This window comes from Sapajus apella, unplaced genomic scaffold (genome assembly GCF_009761245.1).
Source record: "Sapajus apella isolate SASKATOON/1434 unplaced genomic scaffold, GSC_monkey_1.0 scaffold29, whole genome shotgun sequence".
Taxonomy (NCBI): Eukaryota; Metazoa; Chordata; class Mammalia; order Primates; family Cebidae; genus Sapajus; species Sapajus apella.
The window spans coordinates 7,091,673-7,111,630 of record NW_022436969.1 but is presented as its reverse complement, the minus strand read 5'-3'; the positions used below and the strand labels follow the sequence as shown (position 1 = coordinate 7,111,630).

General features: G+C 42.6%; 1 pseudogene; it reads right to left on the bottom strand.

Annotated features, from left to right (window-relative positions):
* Positions 1 to 8,710: 8,710 nt before the first annotated feature.
* Positions 8,711 to 18,359, bottom strand: LOC116561339 (annotated as a pseudogene).
* Between the last annotated feature and the right edge of the window lie 1,599 nt (positions 18,360 to 19,958).

Sequence of the window (19,958 nt, the reverse complement as noted above, 5' to 3'; positions counted from 1 at the left end):
AAAATGAGATTTAGGAATATGGAATTGAATAATCAGTTGGTGAAACGACAGTGGTTTCTTTGTCAATCTCCCAGTTGAGAGAATATTAGGACATCAAGATTATGAATGACCAGACTCCAATGAGGATACACGATGGCTCTGCAGGACAAGACTGGCTTCTGATTCCAGTGACAACAGATCGTTCCCTAGCACTGGCAGAATTGAAAAAAGAGATCCAATGTCCCGTGCCAATTCCTTTGGTTGCACAATCATATGTTGTGGTGGGGAAAGAATTTATGTACACCAAATTAAAAAAAAAAAATTCTTATAGAGCATGACAGTTTTCTGACAAACACCACTGTGACCAAACATTTACTCAGATATTCCATGAGATGTGGGGAAGTTCATGCACAAATACCTGAATGAGAATCCTACAGAGACACTGTCTGGGGAGGGAAGTTAAAAAAGGAAAGTCCATAGAGTGAATGGGAAAAGCAAAAGTGAGAGTATTAGTTTCCTCGTGCTGCTATAACAAAGTAGACAAATGGAGTGACTTAAAACAACCGAAGTTTGTTATGTTGCAGTTCCAGAGGATAGAGGTCTGAAATGTTGATGTCAGCAGGGCAGCGTTCTCTCTAGATGATCTAGGGGAGGACACTGTAGGTGGTTGCGGGCAATCCTAGATATTTTTTGCCTGCAGACATGTCACTTCAATCTCTGCCTCAGTTGTCATGTGGTCCTGTGTGTGTGTGCAAGTGCATCAATTCTCTTAGAAGGGCCCTGGTCATCTTGGGTTAGGGTCCCCCAAATCCAGTATGATTATATCTACAAAAACCCTATTTCCAGATAGGGTCATGTTCACAAGTACTGGGGGTTAGGGACTCAATCTATCTTTTTAGTGGACACAGCTCAACCCACAACAATCAGTCTCTGAAGTCCTCTGTGAAGGTGTCATGAGGTTGGCAGAACAGCCCATAGGAGGGAGGAGCTGCCCGGCACCACGGCACAACATGCAAACAAGGGCAAAGCTGGATCATCAGTAGAAATGATAATGTCAATAACAATGAACTTACCAAATACTTAGAGGGTGTCAGTTTTTCTAAGAAGTTCACAAGTGTTATCTTACTTAATTCTCAGGCTGATCCTATGATGTAGGTACTTTAGCCCCATTTTACAGATAAGGAAGTTGAGGTGATGCAGGATTCTTCTTGACCTCTTTGCAGGACTCACAGCAGGGGTGCCCCCTCTTCTTGGCCCACTGTGCTCAACCCTTTGTGGGAGGGAGCAGAAGAATGAGCGGCTGCGGGATCCAGCCAGCTACCCCAGGGGTAGACAAAGAAACAAGCTCCATGCAGGGCCTCCTGCCAGACCAGGAATGTCACCTTCAGGGCAATGGGCAGCACCCATTGAGGGTGACTGCGACCCCAAAGCCCCAGAGGCGGTGTTACAGTGCTCCTTTAGTTCCACTGTCCATGGACAGTGGTGTGTTAGCCGTTCAGGTGGCCCCTTGCCTTGTCACGTAGGGTGGCTGCCCTCCACTGGCAAGGGCAAAGATGTGACAGATTTTCTTATTACCTGCACTCAGTGGGTCTCAAGCTCTTGTCCACTTTCCTTGAAGAATGAGGTCACGTGGAGGGTTGAAGGGTGGTGAAGGCGGAGAATTTTATTGAATGATGAAAATGGTTCTCAGTGGAGAGGGCAGCTGGAGAGGGAACTGCAAGGGCAGGCCGTTTTCTCCAAAGTGACGTCATCTCTTCTTTACCAACGGAGTCTGGGGTCTTTATAGGTACAGGATGGGGAGTGCCTGCTGATTGGTTTCTGAGGATGCAAAAAAAGGTTAAAGTAAAAACACCACTCAAAGCTGGGCACAACAGTGTAGAAAACCAATTAGGAAAGGGTAGGTTTATGTAAAATAGGTGGAGGGTGGGGATCACCCACACCCAGAGGAAAGTGTGCCAAACAGAAGGACAGGTTCTCAATCCAGTCTGAGGATTTAACTTGTAGCTTGGCTTTCAGGCTTTAAACTCTCTTCACCTTGGAGGTAGGGTTTCACCCGGACCGACCCTATCTGCCTGGGCATTTGGCTGCCTCCAGTGGCTATCAGAGGCATAGAGGGCCAAAGGTGGAATTGAGAAAAAGCCCACAAAAATTCCAGGAAGCGGAGCTTAGGCATGGTGGGAGATGTGAGGTGAAGCCTGAGCAGATCCAGCTGCTCACCGAGAGCAGCTTGGGGTACTAGGAAGACTGCCCTGATGGAAGCTTTCCTCCCTTTTGGAATCACCTGCATACTTGAGACTGCCTGAAGTTCACAACAGAAATGTATTCCTTGAGACAAAGACTTACATCCAAGCCGCTTTGAAAGGGATATTGAACGTTCATACATAAACTATTTGAATCTGTGCTTGGGAGTACGTGAAGGGTTTGCATATATTGAGCAGAACATAGGGGATAACAATGTATTTATTTAGTGTTACCACCCACTGAAATTGTCTTTAATGAGGGATTTCTTGGATAGTTATAGGTAAAAATATGTTTAAATATAAATGTAAATATTGTGTAATTGTAAATCCAGAGACAGTAGATTGTTCTGACTAAGATTGCGGCTCTGGAGCCAGGCTGCTCATGTTTAACTTCTAGCTCTGCCCTCAGCCTGTGACCTGGGATGGGTTACTAAATCTTCTTCATGCCCTGGTTTCCTCATCTGTATTAGGGATGATAATAACAGAACCTACCTTGTAGAGTTGTTGTGAGGATAGATGTGTTAATTCAGGCTTTAAAACGGGGTCTGGAACATAATAAGTGAGAATGAACACTAGACAGGGAAGTTGAGGGGTCATTATTTTGCCATTTAAAATAAATTTTAATTTTTGAGGCAGAGCCTTACTCTGTCACCTACGCTGGAGTGCAGTAGCACAATCTCGGCTCACTGCAACCTCTGCCTCCCAGATTCAAGCAATTCTTGTTCTTCAGTCCCCCAAGTAGCTGGGGCTATAGGCATGTGTCACCACGCCCGGCTAATGTTTTTGTATTTTTAAGAGATGGACTTTCACCATGTTGCCCAGGCTGATCTCAAACTTTTGAGATCCGCCCGCTTCAGCCTCCCAAAGTGCTAGGATTATAGGTGTGAGCCACCACGCCTGGCCAGGGTAGATAGATTTTTAATGAAAAGTACCTTTTAACTTTTTATTCTTTTGCCTATCAGGTAGATATCAGGTAGATAGGTAGAATACCTCTGTCTCCCAGATTTGAGTGATTCTCGTGCCTCAGCCTCTCAAGTAGCTGGGATTACAGATATGTGCCACCATGCCCGGCTAATTTTTTTTGTATTTTTAGTACAGATGGGATTTCCTCATGTTGGTCAGGTTGGTCTTGAACTCCTTGCCTCAAGTGATCTGGCTGCCTTGGCCTCCCAAAGTGCTGGGATTACAGGCGTGAGCCATTGTGCCCAGCCTGAGGTCACCATTTTGTATATAGGTTCTGCTGTTAGAGATGCCTTCAGTTCATCTGAAACTTGGTGTCAGCGTGGTGCCCAAACGTACCTGCCAGCCCCTTAAAAGGACCCTGATTCACTTCTTTTCATCTTTGATCAATATATCATTGAATTAAAAATATTTTTAATTGTGGTAAAATACACACAATATAAAATTTACCATGTCAACTATTAAGTGTGAAGTTTAGTAATGTAAAGTACATTCAGATTTTTCTGCCACCAATCTTGAGAACTTTCCTCATCTTGTAAAACTGAAACTTTATAACCACTAAACAACTTCCCGTTCTCCCTTCCCCCTAAATCCTGGCAATCCCATTTTACCTTCTGTTTCTATGAATTTGCCTGCTCCAGCTACCTCATATAAGTGAAATCATACAGCATATGTCTTTTTGTTACTGGATTATTTCTCTTAGCGTAATGTCCTCTAGGTTCATATATATTGCTGCAAATGGCAGGATTTTCTTTCTTCTTTTTTTAAGGCTGAGTAATATTTCATTGTATGTAAATGACAGGTTTTGTTTATCCATTCATCCTTTGATGAACACTTGTGTTTGTGTTCACCTTTTGGCTGTTGTGAACAGTGCTTTCATGAACGTGAGTGTGCAAACATCTCTTTGAGATCCTGCTTTCAATTTTTTTGGATAACACATCACAGAATTTTATGCTGAGTAAGAAACAGAGTTCAAAGTGTTTTTCTGCTCTATGCCACCAGGCTACCAGGCTGTCTTCAGGGTTTTCCTTCCATGGCACAGATGAGTAGGATATGTATGAATGCCCCTAATGTAGGCTCCATTTCTTCTGGTTGTTTGGTTGATGATGGGCTTTGTGAGGGTGTGAACCATTGATAAAAAAAATTTAGCTCTGTTTCTCCCAGACAAGTCAGCATTTCAAGACTGATTAGTTGTGCATGCAACAGGTATGGGGGGGAAAGCCTGATATGTTGGTGGGAACAAATGTATCCTCCTCACTGCTTTTCCACCCTGTAGTGGAGAGACTGCCATTGCTGCCATGTTGAATAATAAGTTGCAGAGCGAGAGCCCCAGCTGCTAAGTGAAATTGGTGCCGCTGTGATGAGTTGGGATACAAGTAAAGAATGTATGGGAGGATTTCCATTTCTTTCACAAACCAACCCTCCCCTCCCAGAGATGTCTTCCAATAAGCAAAACAATCTCATAACCCAGGTTGATTCCAGTCACCCATTCACTCTGGTGATGGTCTCGTCTGTTCCATTGCTGGTGGCTCCACAGCTCTGGGATGTGCTTCAGGTGTGGGAATGGGCAGCTCCTGTTCCATGCTGCCATCGCCACCAGGACCCAACATCTCTTCCTAAAGTCTGCTATGCAGGATTTTCACTCCACCCCTTTTGAACACTCCCACGCCAAATGCCCTCCTGCACCCACTGTCTTAGGGCTTCCCCCCAGGGGCAGTGCATGCCTGCTGCCATGGTACCTCCTGCTGGGGAGAATTGCAAACTTCACCAAAATGCGCCTCTTCTCTCTCCACCTTCTTTAAGGAAAGGGGTAAGGTGAGAGAACTCACTTTAGCGTTTAAGGCTCTAAATTATCAGTTGTTTCTCAAAGTACTCCTTAATTGAGAAGGAGGAAGAGAGCCTCAAGTTGAAAGTATATTTCCATTGGAAGAGTTGTAATTCTCATCTCTCCTGAGGTGGCTGGGAAGTAAAGATGATCACAGTTTTCCATGCAGAAGCCAAGGATAAAGAATCTAGCTTTTTGCTTTACTGTGCACGTGTGTGTGCATATGGGGCTAGGAAGAGGGAGGGAACATTCAGTGAATCCCATTTGTCTTTGATGTCACAGAACCCACTGACTCCCCAACTCCCCTGGTTTGTCTTTCTTTAATCTTTTAATTTTGACTTGCAGAAAAGTAGTAACAATAGTAGAAGAAATTCCCATGTCATTTTAAATATAGATTTATCAATTATTTGTATATTTCTCCATTTGCTTTACATTGTCCCTCCTCTCTCTCTCGCTCTCTATATGAAAATGAAATTTCTAAACTGTTGAGAGTAAGTTACAGTCACCATGTCCCTTTACCCCAGAATACTTGAGATGGGCATTGGCTTACTTAGGCACAAAACAATGATCAAAGTGAAGAAATTGAACATTGATACAGTGTTATTGTTGAATTCACTATTGGTATTCAAATTTCATCTGTTGTTCCAGTCCGTAAGGTATCTCAAAATTATAGCTATGTTTTTTTTTGGCCTAAGATCTAATACAGCATCACATGCTACGTATAATTGTTTTGTTTCTTAGGTTGTCTTTATTCAGGACAAATTCCCTATCCTTTCTTTGTCTTCTTTGCGTTGATATTTTTGAAGGTGACAGGCCAGCTAGTTTGTAGAATATTCTTCCGTATGAACATTTTGTCTGATTATATCCAAGTTGTGCATTTTCGACAGAAGAACCAGAGAAGTAATATGCTTCTCTATGCATCGTATCAGGCTCTCATTTCCAGTAATGAGCCCGATAATTTGGTAGAGGATGTCTCATTAGTAGTGATGACTTTGATAACTTGGATAAGGTTTTCCCACTCTAAACCTATGGTTTTTCCCGTTATTCATATTGTAAATTATTATTTTTTCTTTATAGGGTTGGGGTCTTGCTTGTCTCTTGCCCAGGCTGGAATGCAGTGGCATGATTATAACTCACTATAGCCTTGAACTTCTGAACTCAAGTGATCCTCCCACCTCGGCCTCCCAAGTAGCTGGAATTACAGGTGAGAGCCACAGCACCCAACTCTTCCCTTTATAATTAATTAGACATTTGTTGGTAGACATCTTGAGATCTTATAAATGTGCTATTTTTCTTCAAACTATGACCACTATTTTTTTTTTTTTGCATCATTGATGCTTTTATAACTCCATCATTCCTTCTGTATTTATTAGTTGGCCTTCTATTATTTAAAAGAAGGGCCTTTTCTCTCTCATCAGTATATTTTTAGAGTTTTATTTTATTTAAAGAGTTTTCATCCATTATTATCATTATTTATTGTGATGCTCAAATTGTCCCAGATTTGGCCGGGGGAGTCCCTTCAAGTTGGTCTGTGTTCTTTTGGCATGTCCTCATCATTGAGAACCTCCTTATTTTCTGGCACAAGAAAATATTCCAGGCACATCTTTTACTTTCTCTGCCTAAGTCCTGGAATCAGATTTTCTTCAAGGAGCCTTAGTTCCTTTTAGTGGAGAATGCTGTTCAGAATCAACATCTGGGCTCCAAACTTGTTTGAGTTTAGCCATGAAATCAGTCTACTTCTATTCAATGTGAATGCTTGAATTCTTTCTCTTCTTAAAGAAGTCCAACCATCATCCTGGTTTTTTAGGAGTTATACATAAATCTTCTGGAAGCCTGTTGGTGCTTCTCTGACCTCCTGCTTCCCCCAGTTCATTCCCTCTTCTCTAGGAAAGACAGCCATCCTGGAGCATCAGCACAAAGTCTATAAAGTCCCCAAGGCTTCCTGCTGGTGTGGGCTTCAAAGCCTGCAGGATATCCCAGCAGCAGAGTAAAGGAGGAATTAATGTAAACCAAACCTCAAGCCATAGGACAGCATCTCAAACTGTGGGGCAAAAACACAGGCAGAGACGCTGCTGGAGAAGGTGTATTAGGATAGTTTCTCCCCCTGTTTTGAAGTCACAGTCTTAAATTGAAAAGCAGATTCTCTTGTGCAAAATACCTAATATTTCTTCAGGATTGACTGTGTCCCAGACTGTGAGCTGTGCATGTGACACAAAGGATCTCATTTAATCCATGCAGCAACATTCCATGGGGGATCTCCTGCCTCCCCAGGGAGGCCCAGAGAGATGAAGTCGAAAATGATGGAATTGGGATATGTATCCCAGCAGATTGACTCCTGAAACTGTTACACTGCTGGACTTGCAGTCCCATGCAGAGGGCATGATGAGGAAAAGGTGGGTACCAATCTTTCCAGCACTCAGAGTGAGATGAAATGAAATCACTTCTGGTAGAGTCTTATTAGAAGACAGAAAACTCACTGTGTGTGCAATGTATGATGAAGCCCTACAGAGATGTTTCTCTGAGTCAATCATTAGTAGATAAGGGATCCAGGGTTTGTGAGCAAGAGCATCCAGATTTTAATTGTTATTAAACAGTTGATATTATAGTAAAAACACACCCACATCTTGGGAAAACTGAAAACTATGAAAAAGTACAGAGGAAAAGAGATGCCCTGGAATCCCACTGCACTGAGATAATTATTAACATTTTAACATGCTTTCTATGTGCTTTTTGTGTACTTGAGATCATAGCATATAAAATTATCTGCCTTGATTTTTTTTAAACTAAATTTTATCACATAACCACATCCCCAGGTTGTTAAAAGCTCTTCATAAACATAGTTTTTTGGGTTTTTTTTTTTGAGACAGCGTCTCGCTCTGCTGCCAGGCTGGAGTGCGGTGGCACGATCTCGGCTCACTGCCACCTCCGCCTCCCAGGTTCAAGCAGTTCTCCTGCCTCAGCCTCCCGAGTAGCTGGGACTACAGGCATCTGCCAACACACCTGGCTAATTTTTGTATTTTTAGTAGAGATGGATTTCACCATGTTGGCCAGGATGGTCTCGATCTCTTGACCTCGTGATCTGCCAGCCTTGGCCTCCCAAAGTGCTGAGATTACAGGTGTGAGCCACCACGCCCAACCCATAAACATAGTTTTTAATAGCTGCACAGTATTTCATTTCATGCATGTAATATTATTTCTTCAACTATTCCTTTAATATTGGGTATTTATGTTGTTGCCACTTCCTCATTATTAAAACAAAAACAACTAAAACTATCGTGGTGAATACAAAACAAAAACAACTAAAAACCATGGTGGTGAATATATATGGACTTTCTGTATTTTGGTTTATTTTCTTAAAATTGAGTCTTAGAAACAATCTTCCTGCATTGAAGTATGGATATTCTATTTTTATTATTTAAAAATAATTTAGTAATTTGAATAATTCTAATTCCTATTATTTTTATGGGAGAAGTTTTAAATGTTTAGTGAGAAAGACTTAGAGCAATGCATTATTTACATATGGATAAGAAGACATGGCAGGCTCCCCAGAGCTTTTCCTGGGGTGTATGGTGGGGAGCTTTGAAAAGATAGTCCTCATAAACCCCCCCACTAAATAGAAGCTGCTGCTAAATATTTCTAAACAGGAGCCCAGAATAGATGAACAGTCCCCATCTGTAGTGGGACTGCTTCTTCAGATCAGATCAGATCAGATCAGATCAATGGTGTTCAGAGACATCGCTTCTATCTGAGTGGAATAGTACTATTCGATGTCTCTCAGGATGCGGATGTTGGTCATTCTTTACAAAGCTAATGGCCCTACCCTTCTGGCCATATTTACCTCATCTCCCAATTCTGTGTGAGGGTACAATTCTGGTTTCGGGCAGGTCATAGTAAAAGATGAGAGACACCTGAGGGACATCAGACCCCTGGGCCACCATGTAGGCAACCAACTCCAGGCCATGAACTTGCCCTGACTTGGGGACAGCCTTATTCCCAAATGTCTCTCTCCTTTTGACTGGAGCATCTTCTGCACAAACTTGGGAGCCCATCCAAGGGTTGGTGAGGACTGGCCTCCTAGGGGGCGGGGTCTGGTGGGGTGCCCTCCGGGGTTATAGATTTCCCCACTGCCCCAGCTCTGACTGGACCCCAAGTGGCTGCTATGTAAATTTAATCTCTCCCTGCAAAAAAAAAAAAAAAAAGGGCCCCCCCCCCCCCCCCCGCCCAGACATCTGTAGAAATGAGCACTGTGCTGGCACTGTGTGGGAACTCCTGCATGATGGACTGTGGCTCTTTCTGAGGTGTCTCTGTACATCGAGGATGGGGCGAGAGTGGTGTCTCTCATTTTCTCCATTAGCCAGTCAACTTTCCTTTTGGTGTTACGGAAGATGACCACCTGAGTGACGGTTAGCATTTTGTAGAGATCACACAGAATGTCGAATTTCCACTCTTCTCTTTCCACTGCCATGAAAAACTGTTTGATGCCTTCCAGAGTCAATTCACCAAGATGTGGGCTGGGTCCATCATGTGCTTGGTAGTCACCCCAGGATTTCTCGAGGCAGTGTGGCACTGATGAGGACTACTTGCGTGGCTGGAGGCAAGTACTTGAACATGTCATAAATCTGATCTTTGAAACCTAAGTTTATCTGTTTATTATAAAGGATATTGCAAAGGATACAGATGAAGAGATGCATAGGGGAAGGTGGGGGGAAGGTGCTGGGAACTTCCAAGCCCTCCTGAGTGGGCCGCTCTCTAGGAACCTCCATGTGTTATGCTATCAGAAAGCTCCCTAATTCTTTTCAATAAGTAATACAAACATGCATAAAATGCAAATTCAAAAGATTCGTAAGGTTATACAGTGAAACCAAGTGAAACACACTCTACCTTCCAGCCACCAAGAATCCAGCTTCAGTTTCTTGCTTTTCCTTTCAGGGAAATCCTTTGCATTATGAGCACATGTATCTGGCAGTTAATTCTGTGTCAGTACATAAAGACATGCTTTATTTTTTTTAATGTCACGGAGGCTGGATGGAGTGCAGTAACTATTCAAAGACGTGGTCATAGCACACCACAGCCCCCAACTCCTGGGTGCAAGTGATCCTCCTGCCTCAGCCTCCTGAGTAGCTGGGACTAGCATTTTTCTTTTTAATGGCTGTGTACTGTTTGAGCGTGTATCTCCTACGGGTGGACACTTAGTTGTTCTTGACTTTTTCCTGTAACAAACAACGTTGTATTGAATCATGCTATGTGAATCTCACTTCCACAGGATAAGATCTTAGGAATGGAATTGATGAGTTAAAAGATATGAATGTCTAACATTTTTATATATATTACAAAATTTATCTTCATAGAGATATCAGTTTATATTTCTATCAGTAATATGAGATGAGAGAGCCTGTTTTCTTATACTCCCATCTACAAAATGTATTACCAAATGTATTGAAGTTTGCCAGTTTAGTTTAAAGTGTTATTTCATTATAATTTTAATTTCTTTTATTTTGATTGAAGTCAAGCATTTTTAGTAGTCACTATTTCTTAAGTAGGCTGTCTTCTTTTGGGTTTTTTTTTCTTTATTAATTTGTAGGGCATTCTTTACACAGTGAGGAAATTTTAGCTCTTTGGTTGTGATATCATCTGGAATTTTTTTTTTTTTTTTTGCCTGGATTATCTTTTCAGTTGTTTATGTTATTTATTTGTGTGTTTTTGCCATTCAGAAATATTTTATATGTATGGTTCCATCTTTCAAAAGTTTTATTTTTAGGGTTCTGAGTTTTGTCACATACACAGAGAGTTTTTTCCCACTTGGAGACTTTAAATATATTTTTCTATTTTCCTTTGGTACTTTCATTGGTTATATTTTACACTTAAATTTTTCCTCAATCTAAAATTTGTTTTTGTGTAAAACGTGAAATAGGGATGCAGATAATTATTTTTTTCACATAGCTAACCAGTATCATTTGTTGTATAAACTACCTTTCTCTGTTATTTTAAAATGCCAGCATTAACATATAGTAAATGAGGCCAGGCACGGTGGATGCCTGTAATCCTGAAACTTTGGGAGGCCCAGGCAGGCAGATCACTTGAAGTCAGGAATTCAAGACCAGCCTGACAAATGTGCTGAAACCCCATCTCTACTAAAAACACAAAAATTAGCTGGACGTGGTGGCACATGACTGTAATCCCAGCTACTCGAGAGGCTGAGGCACGAGAATCATTTGCATCTGGGAGGCAGAGGTTTCAGTGAGCCGAGATTGTGCCACTGCATTATAGCCTGGGTGACAGAGTGAAACTCCATCTCAAAAAAACAAAACAAACCCCCAAAACCCCATATATTAAATTTCCATGTGTATTTGGGTCTATTTCTCAATTTTTCTGTTATAGTTTTTTGGTCTTTTTTTTCATGAACGGTGGTGAACTTTAAAATTATTCTAGCTTTAGAATGGATGTCAGTACCCAGCATTGCTCTTTTTCATTATTACTCTTTTTCTTTCAGAGAAATTCTTCACATTTTTTTGGACGGCCTTGACCACTTATTTTTTGCATAGGAACATTAGAATGGCTTTGGCCGTGTTTTTTTCTTGATTATATGTGTTTTCTCTAGAGTTTTTTTTTTTTTTTTGAGTCATAGTTTCATTCTGTCACCCAGGCTGTAGAACAGTGGTACGATCTCAGCACTCTGCAGCCTCTGCCTCTCAGGCTCAAATGATTCTCCTGCCTCAGCTTCCAAGAAGCTGAGACTACAGGCGACTGCCACCATGCCCTGCTAATTTTTTTTTTGCATTTTTAGTAGAGATGGGGTTTCACCATGTTGGCCGGGCTGGTCTCGAACTCCTGACCTCAAGTGATTCGCCTGCCTCAGCCTCACAAAGTGCTGGGATTACAGGTGTGAGTCACCATGTCTGGCTCACTAGAGTTGTGTTAAATTCTCTGACTAATCTGGGGAGAGATGACATCTTTGTAATTTGGTTTTCCTTGTTTCAGAAGATGGTTGTCTTTCCACTAATTTATTGTCTATTTGCCCCTTAGTAGCATTTAAAGATGTACTTCATGTAGATTTTTCATACTTCTGGCTAAGTTCACTCCTAGGTATATTATCCCCCCATCTTTTTTTTTTTTTTAATCTATTTCAAATCAAGTCTTTTCTTCCATTTTACAATATGACTGGCAGTCATCTGAACAGTGAATATATGGTGGCTACTATTAATTTTATGTAACAATTTTGTTTTTGGTCACACTATTCTTGTCCTTAGTTTCAGTAATAGCTTTGCATTATTAAAATAGTTGACTGCTGAAATTTCTTGAGAGGCTATTAAATCATTTTAATGATGCCAGTTTTAACTCTTCTCTCTCTCTCTCTCTTTTGGAGACATAGTCTCATTGTGTCACCCAGGCTGGAGTGCAGTGACATGATCTGTGCTCACTGCGGCCTCAGACTCTCAGGCTCAAGTGATCCTCTCACCTCAGTCTGTTGAGTAGCTGGAACTACAGGGGTGCACTACCTTGCTCGGCTAATTTTTTTGTATTTATTGTAGAGGTGGGGTTTTGCCATGTTGCCCATGGTGGTCTCCAACGCCTGAGCGCAAGCAATCTGCCCACCTTGGCTTCCCAAAGTGCTGGGGTTACAGGTATGAGCCACTGTGCCCAGCCTCTTTTCTCATTTTCATGTCTCATTTCTTCTTGTTTTGTAATATTGGCTGATATCCTCATTATAGTGTTATATAAGAGTTAATAAAATGGGCATCTTTGTTTAGTTTCTCATTTTATTGAGAATATGTATAGTTTTTCTCAGCAAGCATGATGGGAGGCTGAGATAGATGTATTTTATCATGCTAAGGAAGTTTACCCATCTTTTCCTATTTGGTAAGATAAAAAAATTAAAAGCAGATATTGAAATTTTCAAATACCTTTTCTTTTTTTCTTGAGATGGAGTCTTACTCTGTCATGCAGGATGCACTGCAGTGGTGCAATCTGGCTCACTGCAACCTCCGCCTCCTGGATTCAAGTGATTCTCCTGCTTCAACCTCCCATATAGCTGGAATTACAGGCACGTACCACCATGCCCAGCTAATTGATTTTTAGTGGAGATGGGGTTTTACCATGTTGGCCAGTCTGGTCTCGAACTCCTAACCTCAGGTGATCCACACATCTCAGCCTCCCAAAGTGCTGGGATTACAGGTGTGAGCCACCATACCTGGCCTCAAATGCCTTTTCAACATCTGTGGAGACAACTGTATTGATTTTTACTTCTGATCCATTAATATTAATGGATTTCTTAGTATTTTTAGAATAAGCCCAATGGTATGGATATTTCAAAGACTCTGATCCCTGTTGCTACTACCACACAGTATAGAAAGATTGTACTTGTTTGTGATCCCATCATAGGTGTATCAGAACACCTAGCAAATGTAGCATGGGGAAGGCAATCAATGGTCTTCTGCAGTAAAAAGTTATTATTAAAGAGATGAGAAAATAAAAAATTAAAAAAGAAATTAAAAAAACCCAGAAAGGGCTAAGAGGTGGGCAGATCTTCAATCTTAGTCCATTTCTGTGGGAAAACCATCTGGGTAAGAGCACCTTGCATCTTTGCAGGATTCGGTTATAGCAACAGGAAAGTACAAAACCCACCCACATGAAACCACTGTGCCTTCCAGGTTACGAAACGCTCTTTCTGGGTACCTATGGGAATAATCAGGTATGCTATTCAGGAATGCTGAGAAGCAAACTCCAACTAACATGGACATAAAAGGAAATGAATTGGCTCATGTAACTTGGAAATCCAAGAGGGTGGATCTGACTTTGGGTAGAGCTGAATCTATGAGTTCAAACACTGTTATCAAGACTATTCTTTATTTTTTGGCTCTTGGACACCTTTGTTAACTTCATGGTTAGAAAGTCATTCTTCACATCCCAGCAAAATGGCCACCAGCTGTGCCAGGGTTAGGCTTACCTCATTCTTCACTCTTCTTGAACTAAGAAGAGACCTTTTGAGACAGAGTAGAGCCAGACTGGTCTTGAACTCCTGAGCTCAAGCGATCTGCCTGGGCTCTCGAAGTGCTGGGATAACAGGCATGAGCCACTGCACCAGGTCAAAATAATTCTTTAAAAAAACCCAAAAAACTATGGCTCTGCTATGCCACAGGTCCCCCTGCTTTTCAATTGCTTTGCTCAGGAAATGGAGACATCCTGATTTTGATTTTTCTGCCTGGGTCATGTGTTTGCCTCTGCAGTGAGAAAGCAAAGTGACAACAAGGAGTGGATGAGGTGATAGAGCCAGGAAATTCAAGGAGCTTCCTGGCATTAGATCAAACCTTCACCAGGCATCTTGATAGAAGTAAATAATTTCTCTACAAGTTATGCAAAGAGACACTATAATACTATGATACTTTTTTTTTTTTTTTTTTTTTTTTTTTTTGAGACAGAGTCTCTCTCTGTCACCCAGGCTGGAGTGCAGTGGCATGATCTCAGCTCACTGCAACCTTCGCCTCCTGGGTTCAAGTAATGCTCCTGCCTCAGCCTCCTGAGTAACTGGAATTACAGGCATGCTCCACCATGCCTGGCTATTTTATTTATTATTTTTTTTTAGATGGAGTTTCCCTCTTGTCTCCCAGGCTAGAGTGCAATGGTATGATCTTGGCTCACTACAACCTCCACCTCCCAGGTTCAAGCAATTCTCTCACCTCAGCCTCCTGAGTAGCTGGGATCACAGGCACCTGCCCCCATGCCCAGTTACTTTTTGTATTTTTAGTAGAGATGAAGTTTCGCCATGTTGGCCAGGCTGGTCTCCGACTCCTGACCTCAGGTGATCCACTCGCCTTGGCCTCCCAAAGTGCTGGGATTACAGGTGTGAGCCACTGCATCTTGCCTAATTTTTTGTATTTTAAATAGAGACCAGGTTTCACCTTGTTTGCCAGGCTGGTCTCAAACTCCTGACTTCAAGTAATCTACTGGCCTCAGCCTCCCAAAGTGCTGAAACTACAGGTGTGAGCAACCGCCACTGCTCCCGGCCAACGCTATGATACTTTGAATTTAGCTTAACAGACTCTGAAATTTAGATATTCTTATCTTCTCTCAGCCAAATCATGGGAGGCTAGCATACTGCCTATAGACTCTCTTGAATATTATTTGAAAACCCATTAAATTAAATACACAAACCCTTGGCAACACGGGATTGCCGTGAATTTGACTTTTATCTCTAATGTGTCAGGAAATAGTTTATGATGTTTCCTCAACAATGACAAAGAAAATAAATTGAAATTAATTCTTTTTAGTTGATTAGCTTCATGGCAATATGCATACACTTCTGAGGCACAGAAGTTAGGAAAAGTAAGCATCCGGTGAAGAAGAAATTGAATAGAAAGGCTTGGAAGAGGAGAACTCACAAATACAAGTGAGAAATGTTTTGACAGTAATGGGATATCAAGAACTGAATTGGCCCTGAAATTGTGTTCATTAAGTGTTGTGTGTTTCTTTGAGGTTTATTAAGACCCTTGAGAGGAAACAAACACATTTCAACACAGAGAAATAAAAATGCTCATTTAGGACTATAACATGTCTCCCCTGAGTTTTTTTAAATGTTATTTTTGACACACTTTTTTGGCATTTTGACACGCCGTTGTTGCAGATTCAGTCACAGCACAGTACTTCCATTAGACAAAAACAACGGCATTTGTATTTCTCTAAGCAAAAAGAGTTTGAAGTGAGATTTGAACTGACTTTCAAGAGCTCTTCAGTGCAGTGAAAGGGTTGAGAAGATTGAGATGATGTCTGTGTGAAGAGGGGTGGTAGGCCCCTAGCTGCTTCTCTAGGAACCCCATCGCTGTCCGCTGAGTTACTGTGCGGGACAAGAGCCCACTAGCTGCATAGCCTTGACCTTATTCTCAGGAGCTTTGGAAAGAAGACCTCACACAGGTCCTGTGCATGTGCCGGGAGATGGGGGGAGCTTGGCTTTTTGTCAGGCAAGAAACTTTGATTGTAGCATCTCAAGGTTGTTGTCCAGACAACTGTAATAGAAAATCTCTGATAAGAGCCAGGAATAGGGGCGCGCACCTATAGTCCCAGCTACTCAGGAGGCTGAGGCAGGGGATCCATTGAGCCCAGGGGGTTGAGGCTGCCGTGGGCTGTGATCGTGTTGCTACGCTCCAGCCTGGGTGACAGAGCAAAACCCCAACTCAAACAAACAAACATTCCCTGATAAGACTTAGGACAGATCTTAAAGAAATTTGGAAAGCAGAGAAGCCATTTCTTCAGTGTTTCAGGAATAGCTAATCTCTGAAGCCAACTCTCATCTTGCTTCTCAATTCCTTCTTTTCTTTCTCCTTTCCCTTTAATTTCTGCTCACCTGTAAGTAAAATAGAGTATGAGGCACTGAAAGTTACTAAGAGATCCACAGTCCATGTCTGTCCTGGGGAGGAATCACTGACGCCCTTGAGCCCACTTGTACCTCTCACACAGTTATACCTGGAAAATGTTGACTTTCTTGAGCCTCCATTTCCCAATTTATAAAATGAGGATCAAGATATCTACCTGGTGGGGTTATTGTGAGGCTTTCTGCAGTTGAAACAATGTTTAGAATGAAGTAGTCGTTCAACTGATGTTAGTTCCTCCTTTCTTTTTCCTTTATTTAGGACAAATGAGACACAAGCATATGAAAAAGTAATTAGCTTTCATAGAATATTTGCATATACAACAATTTTTGATCTAGATTCTGTTTACCAAGACAAACTGTGGCTTTGGAAGAGACTAAATGAATGATTTTCTCGATCTTGATCTCCTGACCTCATGATCCACCCACCTCAGCCTCCCAAAGTTCAGGGGTTACAGGAGTGAGCCACCACGCCTGGCCGTGAATGATTTTCTATAGTGACGCATACTGCAGTCTACTCACTAGTGGCAGAGCAAGTAATCCTGTAGAAATGCATGTAAGCAGGCTGGGAGCAGTGGCTCACACCTGTTATCCCAGCATTTTGGGAGGCCGAGGTGGGTGGATCATTTGAGGCCAGGAGTTGGAGACCAGCCTGGCCAACATGGTGAAACCCCATCTCTACTAAATATACAAAAAAAAAAAAAAAATTAGCCGGGCATGGTGCGGGTGCCTGTCATCCCAGCTACTTGGGAGGCTGAGGCAGGAGAATCTCTTGAATGCAGGAGGCAGAGGTTGCGGTGAGCCGAGATCGTGCCATTGCCCTCCAGCCTGGGCGACAAGAGCGAAACAACATCTCAAAAAAAGAAAGAAAGAAAGAAAAAGAAATGTGTGTATGCTGGCTAAATCAAAAAATATACACGTAAATATAAGCAGATGAGATTAAATAAATAAGAATGGACTAATACAACAGGCTCCTGCAGTCAGATGACCTGGTCTCACATCCTGGCTTCGTATTCCTGGGTGAGTGATTTAACCTTCTGAGCCTCATTCTTCTCATCTGTGAATGGGGATGACCCCCCGAGCTGAGGAGAGGAGGATTAACTGGAGCGATGGCTATAAACCAAGTAGACGGGGCCTGACACGGCGTGGACACTTAGTGTTAGCCGTTACTAGCAATACAGAATGCAGCTATCAGTCAGTTTGGCTGTTTACATGTTTGTAAGGGAATAAGGACAAGGCAAAAGATCCTAACACAATTCAGGGTATTTTTCCACACAAGTCCTGACTGTTCCAGAAGGTGTTAGGGCATTTGGGGGGTTGCTGTTCGAAAGGGATTTAACCAATGGCTGACATCCCTGCTTCCTACCCCCACTCCACCCCCCACACTGTAGATCAGTGCCAGCTCTGTGCATGAAGCATTACCCATACTGTCTCTTTACACAGCAGTTAACCTTACTTGTCACTGCTTCCGGTGGGAGATCAAGAGCATTGAAATTACAGAGGTGGCACAATAAATCATGGTCACTTCTTGACACGGCCAGACAAAGCAGCTGGAAGGAACCTCGCTGCAATGTCAGCTCAAAGTTGAAATGCAAAGTTTTAACATATTAATTTTCTCCCTCTTTTTATTGTCATCCTGGTTTTTCCTTGTTCCCTCATGACTCAAAGGAGCGCATGGGAGATTGAACTGGCAGCTTGGTGGGTTAATCAACATGCAAGGTTTTTCTTTCTTTTTCTCCCCCCCACCCAAAGTCCAGATGGGAACATGGTGATTTAAGAATGAAATAATTGAGCTAATCTAACTTGATGCAGTGAAAGAGCTGCTTTCACCTGTGAAATCTCAAGCTTCAACATCTCACATTTTAAACACAAATGCTCTTAGAATGTAAGCTCCAGGAAAGATGTATCCAAGACTTTGTACCCTGCCTGGGGCATATCAGGTACTTACCAGATATTTGTGAAATTCATGGATGGCAGCTCTGGCTGTCTCTGTCATTGCTTTAGTTTCTCCTATTCTTTTACCAAGACCTCCTCACCTGACCCCTCAAGTGCCTCCCAGGTATCAATGAGTGAAACACCTCTGGAAGAGTTTTAAATATGGATTTACTCTGTGCCCCCACCCAAATCTCATCTTGAATTGTAACTTGCATGTGTCACAGGGGGGACCTGTAATCTCTACATGTCCAGGGAGGCAGGTAACTGGGTCATGGTGTTGGTTTCCCCCATGCTGTTCTCCTGATAGTGAGTGAGTTCTCAAGAGATCTGATGGTTTTCTAGGTGTTTGGAAGTTCCTCCTTTGCACTTCCCTCTCCTGCTGCCTTGTGAAGAAGGTGCCTGCTGCCCCTTCCACCATGATTGTTAAGTTTCCTGAGGCTTCCCCAGCCATGCAAAACTGTAAGTCAATTAGACCTCCTTCCTTCATAAATTACCCAGTCTCAGGAAAGTTCTTTACAGCAGTGTGAAAACGGACTAATGTAATTGACTTCCAGGATTCAGTTCTTTTCCTACCCTGCTTGGCTGCCATGACCTAGGACTTTATAAACTTGCCTTTTCTGGGGGCTTAGGATCCCTACCTGTCTCTGTTTAGTAGTCTGTTTTCTTGTTTCCTCATGTTAGGCAATTGGATTTTATATAAGCTAATACATCTCTCCCCAGATTAATGCACATACAAATGAGGCACATGTGTTTGGTCCGTGATTGTTTTGAACCTTTTGGGGACACATTCATGGATCCAAGTCAAAGACCATGCCTTCTGCAATTGCCTGTTTAATCATTGGTAGCTGCCACCAAGCTCTCTTCTCCTTGAGGGCGGGGAATAGGTTTTCCTCAACTTCTATTCATTTCTCAACCTGTAACAATTAGGTTTTATCTCAAAACTACTCTTCCGAAGTGGGTAGAAGTGCTCTCCAGGCTGCTCAACTCCCCACCCACCCCCAATCCCTGTCCTTGGTCATTATTGCTCACTCTTTCCTTCCCTCTGTTTCTTGGCTCTCATAACACCATTCTGCCCTTGCTGTACTAGCTCTTGGATGCTTCGTTCTTCCTTTCTTCTTTGTCTTCTCTACCCCTGAATGCTCATCTTCCTCAGAGCTATATTCCCACTCCCCACCTCCACATATCTACATCCCCTCTCTGAGGAAGGGCATCTCAGTTCTCGGTTTCCACACTATGTGTCCACTGCCAATATCCGGGCATGTCCCAGCCCAGACCTTGCTCCTGAACACTGCCTCAGCTCCCTGTATGTCCACCTGTGGCATGGCTCCACTGACTTGCCTTTGGGACCTTACACTCAACATGTTCATTGGGAGAAGACACATGTTCTTCACTCCTGATGGGGAGTTCTTTACTTCCATGGGGAGTCATGTGCATTAGTACAACTCTTTCAGCCTCTTTGTACTCCCTCTCCACTTTGGAGAGGAGAAAACTCCCTGATTGGTGAGCTGCTCTTGGAGAGCATGTGCTCTTGGTTCCTCTTGGCCTTCAGGAGGCTTAATGGGAAAGTCCTTGCACCTACCATGGGAGGCAAAGGACACCCAATCCTCCCAGGGTAGCGGGGACCAGCAGCAGTCTAATTCGGGGGCTTAGCCTGAGCGAA